Source organism: Bufo bufo, chromosome 11, assembly GCF_905171765.1.
Source record: "Bufo bufo chromosome 11, aBufBuf1.1, whole genome shotgun sequence".
NCBI classification, from domain to species: Eukaryota; Metazoa; Chordata; class Amphibia; order Anura; family Bufonidae; genus Bufo; species Bufo bufo.
In genome coordinates, this window is record NC_053399.1 from 66,328,961 (window position 1) to 66,342,299 (window position 13,339).

The 13,339-nt window shown below is 43.1% G+C and overlaps 1 protein-coding gene across 1 annotated transcript in view; it reads left to right on the plus strand.

Annotated features, from left to right (window-relative positions):
- Positions 1–13,339, plus strand: part of NPAS3 (neuronal PAS domain protein 3) — a 695,623-nt gene that overhangs the window by 213,327 nt on the left and 468,957 nt on the right. The gene's annotated exons all lie outside the window — the stretch shown is intronic.

Genomic DNA, 13,339 nt, shown 5'->3' on the forward strand with positions numbered 1-13,339 from the left:
CATATGTTTTTTATTTTTCTACCGATCGTCTTGTACAGGGGCTCATTTTTTGCAGAAAGAGTTGAGGTTTTTATTGGTACCATTTTTGGGTACATAGGATTTTTTGATCATTCATTATTACACTTTATGGGACAAGGTGGCCAAAAAATTGGCTGTTTTGGAACCTTTTTTTTTTTTTTTTTACAGCGTTCATCTGAGGGGTTAGGTCATGTGACAGTTTAATAGAGCAGATCGTTACGGACGTGGCAATACCCAATATGTATACTTTTTCTTATTTATTTAAGTTTTACACAATAATAGCATTTCTGAAACCAAAAAAATGATGTTTAAGTGTCTCCATAGTCTGAGAGCCATAGCTTTTTTATTTTTTGGACGATTGTCTTAAATATGGGCTTTTTTTGCGGGATGAGGTAACGGTTTGATTGGTACTATTTTGGGGTATATACGCCTTTTTTGATCGCTTGCTGTTGCATTTTTTGTGATGTAAGGTGACTGATTTTTTTACACCGTTTTTATTTTTTATTTTTTATGGTGTTTATTGGACGGGGTTGATGATGTGATATATTTATAGAGATGGTCGCTACGGACGCGGTGACACCTAATATGTGTGGTTTTTGTTAGTTTTTTTTTTTTTTATAGGAAAAGGATTTTTTTTTTAACATTTTTATTTATTTATTTTTACTTTTATTATTTTCACTTTTTTTTTTTTTATCAGTTCCCTCTTGGATCTTGAAGATCCAGTGGGGCTGATGGTTGTACTATACTTTGCAATGCTTTTGCATTGCAAAGTATAATACAATCAGATGCCTGTAGGTGGCAGCACCGGACGCCTATGCCATGGCAACCGGACGCCTTTGCAAAGCGTCCGGTTGCCATGGCAACCATCGGGCGCTGCGATCGCAGCAGCCCTGATGGTTGAGAGAGAGGAAGCCCCCTCCCTCTATTAACCCCATGGATGCCGCTACTGCGGCATCTATGCGGTTACAGCAGTGTCAGCATAGAGCTGACACACGCTGCTGATGGCGGCGGCTCAGGAATGGAGCCGCCGCCATCACACACAGAAGGGGGACCGCATCGGGGGCAGCATTTTACTTATTACAGATCGGGGCAGGAGGGGGCGGACGCATCGGGGGCAGGGGGCAGCATTTTACTTATTACAGATCGGGGCAGGAGGGGGCGGACGCATCGGGGGCAGCATTTTACTTATTACAGATCGGGGCAGGAGGGGGCGGACTGCATCGGGGGCATGGGGCAGCATTTTACTTATTACAGATCGGGGCAGGAGGGGGCGGACGCATCGGGGGCAGGGGGCAGCATTTTACTTATTACAGAACGGGGCAGGAGGGGGCGGACGCATCGGGGGCAGGGGGCAGCATTTTACTTATTACAGATCGGGGCAGGAGGGGGCGGACGCATCGGGGGCAGGGGGCAGCATTTTACTTATTACAGATCGGGGCAGGAGGGGGCGGACCGCATCGGGGGCAGGGTAAGAAGAAGGACAAGAAGGGGGCACAGATCGGGGGCTTCAGGACACATTACCGATTTCAGGCTCTGATCTGCAGAGCGCAGATCAGAGCCTGAAACCGGCATTTTAACACTGCCGCGATCCGATTGGTTAGTCTGCACAGACTAACCAATCGGATCGATTGCCGGCAAGGGGCCACTCTGATTGGCCCCTTGCCGGCATTACCGCACTGTATGCTGTCCGTGACAGCAGCAGGGCAGGGGCAGAAGCTTTAATCCAAGTGCTTTGCAGCGCTTGGATTAAAGAGCTGGCTTGACGTCTATACACGTGATAGCTGCACGGGGCATGTGCAGCTATCACGTATATATACAGATTGCGGTCGTGAAGAGGTTAAGGTAGGTCATCAGTATCTGATCGTCAGGAGTCTGACTCCTGGCACCCCTGCCAATCACCTGTTTTTCACTAACTTTGGTGCCAGAAAGAGGCACTGGAGCTACACAGCTCTATCACTATCAATGGTTACTGAATGGAAGCAGTGCAGAATAAAAGTCCTGGAAAACCCATTTACAATATATTCTACTGCATAGTGGATGGAACCCATTAATTATTATGGCACTCGATAGGGTTATGGCCTGTTTCCAGCATTAGTGCTGGGATTCGGCGAGACAAATACCATTGCTTGCAGTGGTATTTGTCCGGCCGAATTCCGTCACTAATGCCGGAAGCAGGCCGGATTATAGTCAGTGGGGCCTGGTGGTGTGCTGGCAGTTTCCGGCTATGTCAGATATGATGACCACCGACAGGCTGTTCCTCTGCCGGGAGATTTTAGAGTTTCTGCTGTTGACCTCTGGCTGAAAGCTGCCTGAAGCTGGCATCATCTCAGTTAGATTTGGAGAATTTTTCACTTTCATTGGTACCTTCTAATGTACTGAGCTTATCAACCTCTGTGTAATATAAAAATAACTGAAAGGATACCCTCTTGTTGAAATCATCACATCTGCGCTATGCACGTTTTAGAGGTGGATGCACGTTATTTTGTCATGTATATGTGATAGCATGATATTTATTTTCACATTGGTTGTTCCACTCTGGGCAGCCGCTGACATCTTTTTTTGTGACTTATTTTTAAGCTTTTGAGTATAGAAGGGAGAGGTGAGGGAAAGTTTTCACAGCAAGAAAAGGGCAGATTTTGGACATATTCTTGAAGTGCAAAGATCATGAGTGTGCAAGGGATTGACCCTGATACTGTGTGTATAATGGAATTACAGTATTACTCTAATAGGTAGAATAGCAGTACTGGTTACTATTGCAGTCGTGTCCTGAGAACAGTCCTTTATTTCCCCACTCCTAGCAGGTACTTTTCACTGTGGAGAGGTGTGCAGCATTCAGTGCTGCAAGGAAAGGGTTAAAATGAGTTGCCTGCGGCTGTCAACATTAATTTCTCCCCGACTCTATAAACATCAGGAGCATAAAAGGCCAATTTCACAACTAAATATAGCAGCGTATTTTGGCCCGATATAAATGGCAGATCACTGCTGTAGAACACGACAGGCTGAGCGTCCCAGTGATACACGGCTTGAAGGTAGAGAAAGATCTTGTGCTGAGGGCACAAATCTTGCGGAGCTGTGTTTGGTTGATACACGTGTGCTAAATCTGAAAAGAAATCTAAATTGTAGTGTATAAGGCTATCAGAAGTCATGGGTCAGTCACAGTTACAAGGGCACCACAGATATGATGAGTTCACGTGGTTGGTGACCACATATGTGACAGTGAAAACGAGCATTGCAGAGAGCCCAGATACATTTATCATAAAGCGTAGGGCCCAATAGAGGCCTAGGGAATGGCGTGGCCTGTTATAGTAACACGTTTGGGTAGACTGGAGCAAGCCATAGTTCTGTCCATTGATGCCATAGCTTCAACATATTGGAATACAAACTATCAGGGAGATGTGTAAAAAGGAGGTCATATGCAACTCCGGATTGTTTGGCAGATTATCGGGAACAAGCGTTAGTATGAACATTCGTTCTTATAGTCCGCTCCTGTAAAGGTGCCGCAGATAATGAAAAAGCAAAGCGCTCGCTCATTGGGTGAAATGATTTTTAGTGCGGACACCTCAATCATTGTTTCTGGGCAGCAGATCCTGAGAAATGGTGTCTCTGTATGAGGGTGAGCGATAGCAGTGACCATTGCTCGTCTGTATAATGCAGGACAGGTCCTCCAGAATAAGTAATGCTCTTTATAGCTACTCTTCACTTTAGCCAACACATGAGAATCCCTCTCTGTTAATTGAGAATTCCTAATTGGATGTAAAAAATGTTGTTTCTAAAGTAGACAATCCCTTCCAAGAACAGTATGAAAATGAAAGATCAAAGCTTAAAGGGGTTATACAATTCTAAAAATGCCCCCCACATGTGATAAGTGTGCACTGCCTGGCTCTGTCAAAGTGGAGATTGTGCGGCAATTGCAGAGAGAGCTGAGCCTGTAGGTGTAATGGCAACACCCACTTTGCTCCTAGATACTTATTTGCATATATAAAAATTTGATTTTTCTCAGTAATGTGGGCACATATGACATTGAGACCAACACAGATACCTTCTGCTGCCAAGCATACATGCAGCAGGTCTGCCAGTTTCAGAGGTACAAATCTACTGACAGATGCCATTTAAAGAATCCAGTGAACTTAGTAAAGGTTCTAGGACTCAGTTACTCACTGTTACAGTACTGGCCTTGCATATCAGGTATTTTTAGCTGCGATTATAAATCCCAGCAGTGGCTCCTCTCCACTTGTTCTCCCGTTAGATGCTGCGAAAGCTCAGCATGTTAGAACAAGCATTCCCATTACATAGGCCAGGGTAGGGAGCAACGGGTGGTACCTCTGATCGCTAGACATCGAAACACGAGAGTTGCAGGGAGGCTTCAAAGCTACAGAACTCCGGCCTTTGATGAATTTTTGATGGGAGAGTTGGGGATGCTGAGCAGCCTTTCCATCTCCCAGGCTGGAGTAATTGATTAATGGAAGGTGTGCTCAGGAAAATCCATAACTTGGTTCACGTCTGACATTCAACATGTAAAGAGACAAAAACGTGGTTTTACAGGAAGTTAACCCTAAATAACTTCTGTGCAATATTAGGTTATATTCCTGATTTCAGAGACCACATCTTTTGTGTGCATTAACAAAAAAGTTGAAAAGTGAGTTATTCATAGTATATGGATTTCTGGGTAGGCCGATGCCCAGGGGGCCACCCGAGTCCTCTTCATGGCTGTTGGCCAGGTGTATAACAATCTGATGCTCTCAGTAGAGATGAGCGAATTTCCGCTTATGAAATTCGTTCACACTTCATTTGTTGGTAAAAGGTAAGTTGCTTTATGGATTCCGTTACCACAGACCATAACGCAGTTCTATGACGGAATGCATAATGGAATGCCTTTAGAGGCATTATGTTATTCATTCCGTCATAATAGAAGTCTATGGGCTGCAAAACGGATCTGTCCCATTTCCGTTATGCAGGGGAGGATTCTGTTAGGCATTCTGTTATGCAGTCCGTCATAGAATTGCGTTATGGTCCGTGGTAACGGAATCCATAGTGCAATTCACCTTTTACCAATAAACGAAGTGTGGACGAATTTCAAAATATGAAATTTGCTTATCTCTAGCTCTCAGCATTAATGCTGGGGCGGTATTTTGTGCTGCACTGTTGTACTGCTGTCCCCAACTACTACTGCTGTTCCTGCCTTCTTGTGGCTTGTGTTGGTCCTGCCTGCTTGTGTTGCCCCACCTTCTGCAGTTTGGACTTGCCTACAACTTGAAGCCACTTTTAGGTTTTCTTCCAGGGCCACTTTAAGTACCCAATCCGCCCGTGGAAAAGACATGTAGATTATATAATTTGATTCAGTATTTTCACATAAAAAGCTGTTTAAATGTTGTAGGACTTAGAGAAAGCATGTGAGCCCTGATTTCCCCCTGCCTGACAGAGCTGCCTGTATATAAACTCATACAGCAAAAGTTGTTTGTGGGTGGGCTTAGGAAGGACTCAGAGGAGGAGTTTGTGGTCGACTCAATGACTGCAAGGTACCCAGGTTCTCTGGCTGCAAAACAAACCCATATCCCCACCCCTCCACCACTGTGCTTGACAGTTGGTATGAGGTGTTTGTGTCCATATGCTGCATTGTGGAACTGTGCATTATGGTCAAACATCTCCACTTTGATGTTACTGGCAATGGTTGGAGAACCACTCAGCCAACCAAATGGTTTGACTGTGGGCATTATCTTGGAGATCCCATTGTTTTCACCTTTTTATCACTATACAGGGATCTGGCCTCCGCTGCATGGGAACCACTAAGCTGCTACCTCTTGGATTAGTCTTGGTGTGATTGACTGTTCACCCACTGGGGTCAGAGACACCAGTGCGAGGCACCAAGGGATCAGTAATACATGTAGTCAGGAGACAGACAGAAGACAGGGCTGGCAGAGTTTGTGTGAATCCGTGAAACAATCCAGATGTCAGGGCAGGCAGAACAGGAATAGTACAGTGAAGAGGTACAGGTCAGGTACACAGGCAAACGGATTATAGCTGTAATGCAGGCTCCAGTTAGCTAGAGAGACCTGGCAGATCTTTTGAGACCTATCACACAGGCAAGGGCTGAAGGAAACAGCCAGGTATGTATATATATATATATATTGGAACAGCTGATTAACAATTGGACACATCCATGCAGCAGCTCACCGAGCAGGAGAACATTAACTATAGCAGTTCTGAAGACAGTGTTACAATGCTTGAAAGCCCTAATTCACACATAGGAAGCCGTCGCCTGTGTTCACAGGACAGCGGTGACCGTGAACTGCTATTGTAACATTTGGTCTCATAAGTCCAAATAATATTTTTCCAAAAGTCAGATGCAACTTTGGAAACTTAAACTATGCTGCCATGTTCCTTTTAGAAAGAAGAGACTGTCTCCTTGCAACCCTTCCACACAAGCCATACTTGTTCAGTGTTTTCCAATTGTACTGTCATGAACTTGAACATTTAATATGCTAACTGAGGCCCTGTGATGAATTTTCTGGGAAGTCCACCCCTGGGAAGATTTTCAGCTGTCTTGAATGTTTTTCATTTGTGAATAATCTTTCTCACTGTAGAATGATGGACTTCATATTCTTTGGAAATCTCCTTATAACCCTAACCTGATTAATAGGAAGCAACAATTGCTTCTCTAAGATCATTCCTGTTGTGTTTGGCATTGTTTTAGCACACGCCTGAATGCTCCACATCAGCAAACTGCCAAAATTGCTGCTTTTATAGAGGAGGTCACACTTGCTTGTCCTTGAATACCAGACATTTTTTTTTTTCGTTTTTGCATTTCCATTTTTCTTCCCTGTCTTCCCGGAGCCATAACTTTTTTCATTTTTTGAATTTACATGGCTGTATGAGGGCTTGCTTTTTGCGGTACAAGTTGTAGACCATTTAATATGGCATATAATGTAGTGGGAAGTCGGATTGGAAAAAAAAGGCAATTCTGCCACATAAAACATACTGTATTGTGCAACATAAAAACATCTTATTATGATCAAGGAGTGTGCACTAAGTTTTTCAGTCGAAGATGTGTGTTCCTACGTCTACTCATCTAGTAACTATGTAGTACGGAGATCTCGAATCTGCACAGTCGTTCTGCAGTGTATTACCTTGTTGCAAATTGTACAGAAGAAAACAGTACATATGTAGTCAGAGGCAGACGCAGCCATTTCCCATTTTCTCATTTTTTTTTTTTGACTGCCTGCCTTCCAGGAGCCATAACTTTTTTTTATTTTTCCATTCACATACCTAAATTAGGCCTTGTTTTTTTGCAGGACAAGTTGTACTTTCTAGCGGCACCACTTAATATTCCATATGATGAAGTATGAAGCTGGAAAAAAAACACAATTTCACCATTGTTTTTTTATGTCTATATGTTGTAAAACTGACATGTTAACTTCATTCTACGGGTCAGCAAGGTTACAGCAATGCCAATTTATTTTTTATTTTTTTCATACTTTATTTTTTTAAGTTTGCATTGCCATATTTTGACCACAAGTTTTTTACATTTACAGCTAGGGCTCATTCTTTGTGGGGTGGTCTGTAGTTTTGATTAATACCAGTTTTATTTTTCAGGGAAGGCAAAGTGCAAAAAAATTTTTTTTACATACGAGATAAATATTTTTTTAGATTAATAGTTTGGCCATTTTCAGACCTGGTGATACCATTGATCTTTATTTTTATTGTATAATGGGGAAAAGGGGGTAAGGTGAATTTATATTTTTTTTGGCTTTATTTTTATCCCCTATAGGTGACTTCAACATGCAGTCATTAGATCTCTTATAGTAACATAGTACATAAGGCCGAAAAAAGACATCTGTCCATCCAGTTCGGCCTGTTATCCTGCAAGTTGATCCAGAGGAAGGCAAAAAAAAAAAACCTGTGAGGTAGAAGCCAATTTTCCCTACTTTAGTTGCAAAATAAATTTTGTTGCGAAGTTTGCCAATTGAAGCAAAACTGACCAGCTTTTGCCAGGCCCGTACAGATTCCTGGTGGGCCGGTCTGTCGGGGGGAAGTGGGGACTGACATGAATAAATATGAACTTCACTCATGATGCAAACCATTCAGCATAAGTGTAGTTTCAAGTATATTCAAGGACCTGTGATGACATCATTATCACAGTTTCTTAAATGCCCTTAACCTCCTGAGAGTACAGTAACTACAGTGATAAACAGTGCAGTTCCAAGGTTAGGGGTGCTCAAGGACCTGAAATGACATCATCCCAGTTCCTTAACCACCTAACATTACAGTAACAGCATTGAATAAGTGAAAAGTAGTCTTTAGTGTTCTGTTTTTGGGGGCTTTGGGATTTTTTTTTCTACATGTTCTGTGGGGTTTCTTCTGTGTGTTGGGTTTAGAGTAAGGTTTGTTTGGTGGACAACATTAGTTGTTAGAACAATGTGGGGCTAGATTTGCTCAGAAGCCTGTACTTTGTAGGCACAACCAGCCTCAGAAAGATTTGATATGTAACCCCTTCCCCATACTTGTACGGTGTATTTCAGATTTTTTAAAAATGGCACCTGCTCAGGACCAGTTATTTTCTGTGAGTGCTGCATTCCCAGTGACTGAACAGGTGTCACAACCAGACAGCTGAGAAGCTCTGACAGAAGCCTTTCAGAACCTCCTCCTTGAGTTTTCTTTGTTTTGGTTTTCAGTTCCTATTCTCATTAATCTCTCTCAGCTGTCATGTAGTTGGACTGATTGCATCCCTTTAAATTCCTCCCCATAATGCATTAGTGTGCGGCTTATACAACTTCCTGGAGTGTGTGCATGCTGTTCCTATTTCCCAGTCTTCTACAAGATAAGTGCTCTACATTCATTTGTGATTTTCTGTTTGCTGGATCCCAGATGACCCTGACTCCCTCCGTGTCTAGTGTAGGGAGCCGGTGGTCGTGTCCCCTCACTATTGTAGGGTGTTCAGGAGTTATATAGTCGAGGTACGAGGATATGCGATCATCCACCTTTGGGGTGTTCGCATAGGCTGAGCAGTCAGGGAGAGTGCCAGGTCTCATGCAGGGGTCTCCCTTTTGTTCCTTAGTTTTGGATCCAGTGAGTCATAGATTCTTTTGTATTGTCTTGTATCCTGTACACCTTCCGTGACAACAGGTCTATGAGATCACAGGAGCCATTTGATCGCTATGGCAACTTTGGGTCTTCTGTGGCAGGGCTTGTTAGGAACGTAACGATTCTCCCAATGACTGCAGTGTTAAATCATTGCTGTCTATGTGATAAGCAATCAGACAGTCTCATATTAAAGTCTCTTACGGGACTAAAAATTTATTTTTTATTTTAAATATATAAATAGCCAAAAAGGTGTTAAAATTCAAATCGCCCCATTTTATATAAAAAAAAATGAAGATCTCTGTATCCTAAAATGCCAAACTATTAAAATATCTAATATGTAAAGTGTAATAGAAAAAATAAATAAAATCACAGTTCTTTGGTCACTTTTCCTTCCAAAAAAATTTAATAAAAAGTGATAAAAAATCCATACACATCCCAAAATGGTATCATTGAAAAATACAGATTGCTTTGCTGATTACACACCTAACTGATGGCAACGGATGTTTTTTTCCAAGCTTTCTACTACATTTTATGCAATATTAATTCGTGCCATTAGAAAGTACATATTGTCCCACAAAAGCAAACCCTTATATATGTGAATGGAAAACTTGTCCCATAAAAAACAAGCACTTAAAGGGCTATGTGAACTGAAAAATAAAAAAGTTAGGGCTCCTGGAAGGTAGGCAGTAAAAAAATAAAATAAAATTGATAAATCGCTGCACCTGGAAGTAGTTAACTGGGGGCAATGCTGCTGCCAATGGAGGAGGGTTGGTCAAGGGGCAATGGTGCTGAGAGATATTGCGTGCTGTATGGTGGTATCAAATGCTTCTGAGGAGGTATTTTGAGCTATGTAATGGTATGCGTGTATGTATGCCCTTGTGATTACGCATTTCTATCTTGCACTTTTATTTATTTATTTATTTATTTATTTTTGCATTAATTGTTTATATAGGTTCATAGCAAAGTAAAGCAAAAGGGTTTGTTTGCCAGGGCTCCTTTGCAATTACAGTTTTGCCCTTGATATTGCGCTCATGATAAATTCCCCGCTATTATATGATCTATATCTGGCATTTGTAGCATTTTTCTCCTTTACATTCTGCATCTATAAATATCAGTTGTCTGTTAACTGGTTGGTGAAGACTAGCTGCTCACTATAGACTACGCATGTAGACAGCAGTACATTTGAAGGGTCACTTTTGATATGTCATCGAGGCTTATGAAATGTTTTTATTGGTGGGGGTATAGAACAAGGGATTTTTTTTTATCAGTGCAGGAGATGGGCTAATTATAAGTCTACGGGGTCTCAGCACTCAGTCCCTCATAGGAAAAGTTTTCCTAAAACTGGGTGACCCTTTTAAGGGTTTTCCTGGACTTAATTATTGATGTCATATTATTGCTGCTCCCCCGGTCCACACACCAGCACACCCCCGCAGGAACCTTAAACATCTTGACTTTCCCTTGCTTTCTGACTCTCTTCTCCCACTCTCTACCATCTGTTCCCTCCAAGACCCAGATGCTGCCACCACCCTATATAACACCACAATAAGTACATCTCTGGACACTGTTGCCCCCCTCACACACAACAAAACCTGAAAAATTAACAGACAACCCTGGCACACCAACCTGACCAAAAAACTCATACAAGCTTCCTGGGCTGCTGAGCGGCGATGGAAGAAATCCCATTCTAAAGATCAATTTACCGCATACAATCAATCCCTCCTCATATTCAAATCTTCAATCGCTGGTGCAAAACAGGCCTACTTCTCATCTCTCATATCTTCCCTGGCCCACAGCCCTAAACAACATTTTAACACTTTTAACTCCCTTCTCCGTCCCCCAGCGCCCCCACCCTCTCCTCTCATTTCAGCTAAGGACTTTGCCAAATACTTCAAACAAAAGATAGTCAACATCAGAGAAAGCTTCAGTACACAGTCCCCACAGATCCTCTATACAACTGCTCGGTCCTCTTCTCCCAAAACCCACTTCTCCACCATTACAGAAGAAAAACTCTCCACTCTACTCACCAGATCACATCTCACCACCTGTGCACTTGACCCCATCCCATCCCACCTCATCCCTAACCTCACCGCAGTGTTTATCCCAGCCCTAACTCATCTCTTCAACCTATCACTAACCTCTGGTGTCTTCCTCTCTGCTTTTAAACATGCTACCATTACACCCATCCTCAAAAAACCTTCACTTGACCCATCTTCTTTGTCCACTCTCGCACCACCTCCTCGTCTCATTCCCTCTCTGTTGGTGTCCCGCAAGGCTTTGTCCTAGGACCCCTGCTCTTCTCTATCTACACTTTTGGCCTGGGACATCTCATAGAGTTCTATGGCTTTCAGTATCACTTTTATGCTGATGACACAAATCTACCTCTTTGGTCCAGACATCACGCCTTACTATCCAGAATCCCACAATGTCTATCTTCTATATCATCCTTCTTCTCCTCTCGCTTTCTAATACTTAACATGGACAAAACAGAATTCATCATCTTTCCCACATCTTGCTCAACCCCCCTAACAGACCTACCTATCACGATCAATGGCTGCACACTCTTCCCGGTCAACCAAGTCCGCTGCCTTGGAGTGACCTTGGATTCTGCCCTCTCCTTCCGACCGCACATCCAAGCCCTTTCCACCACCTGCCGCCTCCAACTCAAAAACATCTCTCGCATCCACGCTTTCCTTAACTTTGAATCTGCGAAAATGCTTGTACATGCCCTCATCATCTCCCACCTAGACTACTACAACATTCTCCTCTGTGGCCTTCCATCTAGCACTCTCGCATCCCTCCAATCTATCCTCAACTCTGCTGCACGACTACTCCACCTCTCACCCTGTTACTCCTCTGCCTCTCCCTTCACTGGCTCCCCATTGCCCAGCAAATTTACTTCAAAGTACTAACAAATACATACAAGGCTGTCCACAACCTGTCCCCTCCCTACATCTCTGAGCTACTTTCCAGATACATCCCCACACGCACTCTCCGATCCTCACAAGACCTCCTTCTCTCCTCTCCTCTTATCACCTCTTCCCACAATCGCCTCCAAGATTTCTTCCGTGCATCCCCCACACTCTGGAACTCGCTACCCCAACATATCAGACTCTCACCTACAGTGTAATCCTTAAAAACAAACCTGAAAACCCACCTCTTCAGACAAGCCTACAACCAGTGACCCTGCTGCCTCTATACCGCCATGACCAACTCCACTCGCACCTACTGTGTCCTTCTCCCATACCATGTAGATTGTAAGCCCTCACGGGCAGGGCCCTCTCTCCTTCTGTACCAGTTTGTAACTCATCTTGTTTATGATTAGTGCAATTGTCTGTATTATGTACTGTATGTATACCTCTTCTCATATGTACAGCGCTATGGAATGAATGGCGCTTTAATAATAAATAATAATAATAATGTCATATCGTTAGTAAGGTCTTCAACATTAGATCTGCAGGGATTCAACTCCAAACGGCTCCCTATGCCATTCTCTTTCTCACGCAGACTGCTGCCTATGCTATCCTCCTCACATATTCTGCTCCCTATGCTGCTACTTTTTCTCACACAGACTGCTCCCAATGCTTTTTTCATTTCCAAACAGACTGCTCCCCTTGCCCCCTCTCCCACAGACTGCTTGACATGGTTCCTTTCTCATATAGACCTCTCCCCATGGTTCTCCATTATAGACTGATTTATACGCCCCCTCTGTCACACAGACTGTTCCCCATTTCCCCCTATGTCACACAGACTGCTCCGTCTAGCTCTCAGTCCTCTCATTACCTTCCACCAAAATGTGCATAGTGCTCACAGCAGCAGAAGTCCACATAAGAAGCAATGCAGTTCTGTGTAAATGGTAATATTTTCATTGTGATTTTGCACAAATGAAAGTCAAAACTGCAAATTACAAAACTATGTCTGAGATCTCCCTGAACCAACAGGAGAGTGGATGCTGTTAGCCTCCCCACTCCAAATCCACTGTGATTCTCACCAGGTGATACCACCATAGATCCGAGGTAGTTGTTTTTCATTTTCATTATCTTGCAAACACCTTTGTTTTGATGCTGCTAGGGCTTGCATTGGGCAGGATTACCAATATGAAGGGCTACAGTTTCTATGATTTCTTTCCCTTCTTACAGACATTGACTTTATTTATAGCTGGCTGTGTGCAACCCTATAACAATTTGTAGGTATTTTTAGGTAGTTTTGTAATGACTCCCTATCTGTTATGCCTGTCTTCTTCTGA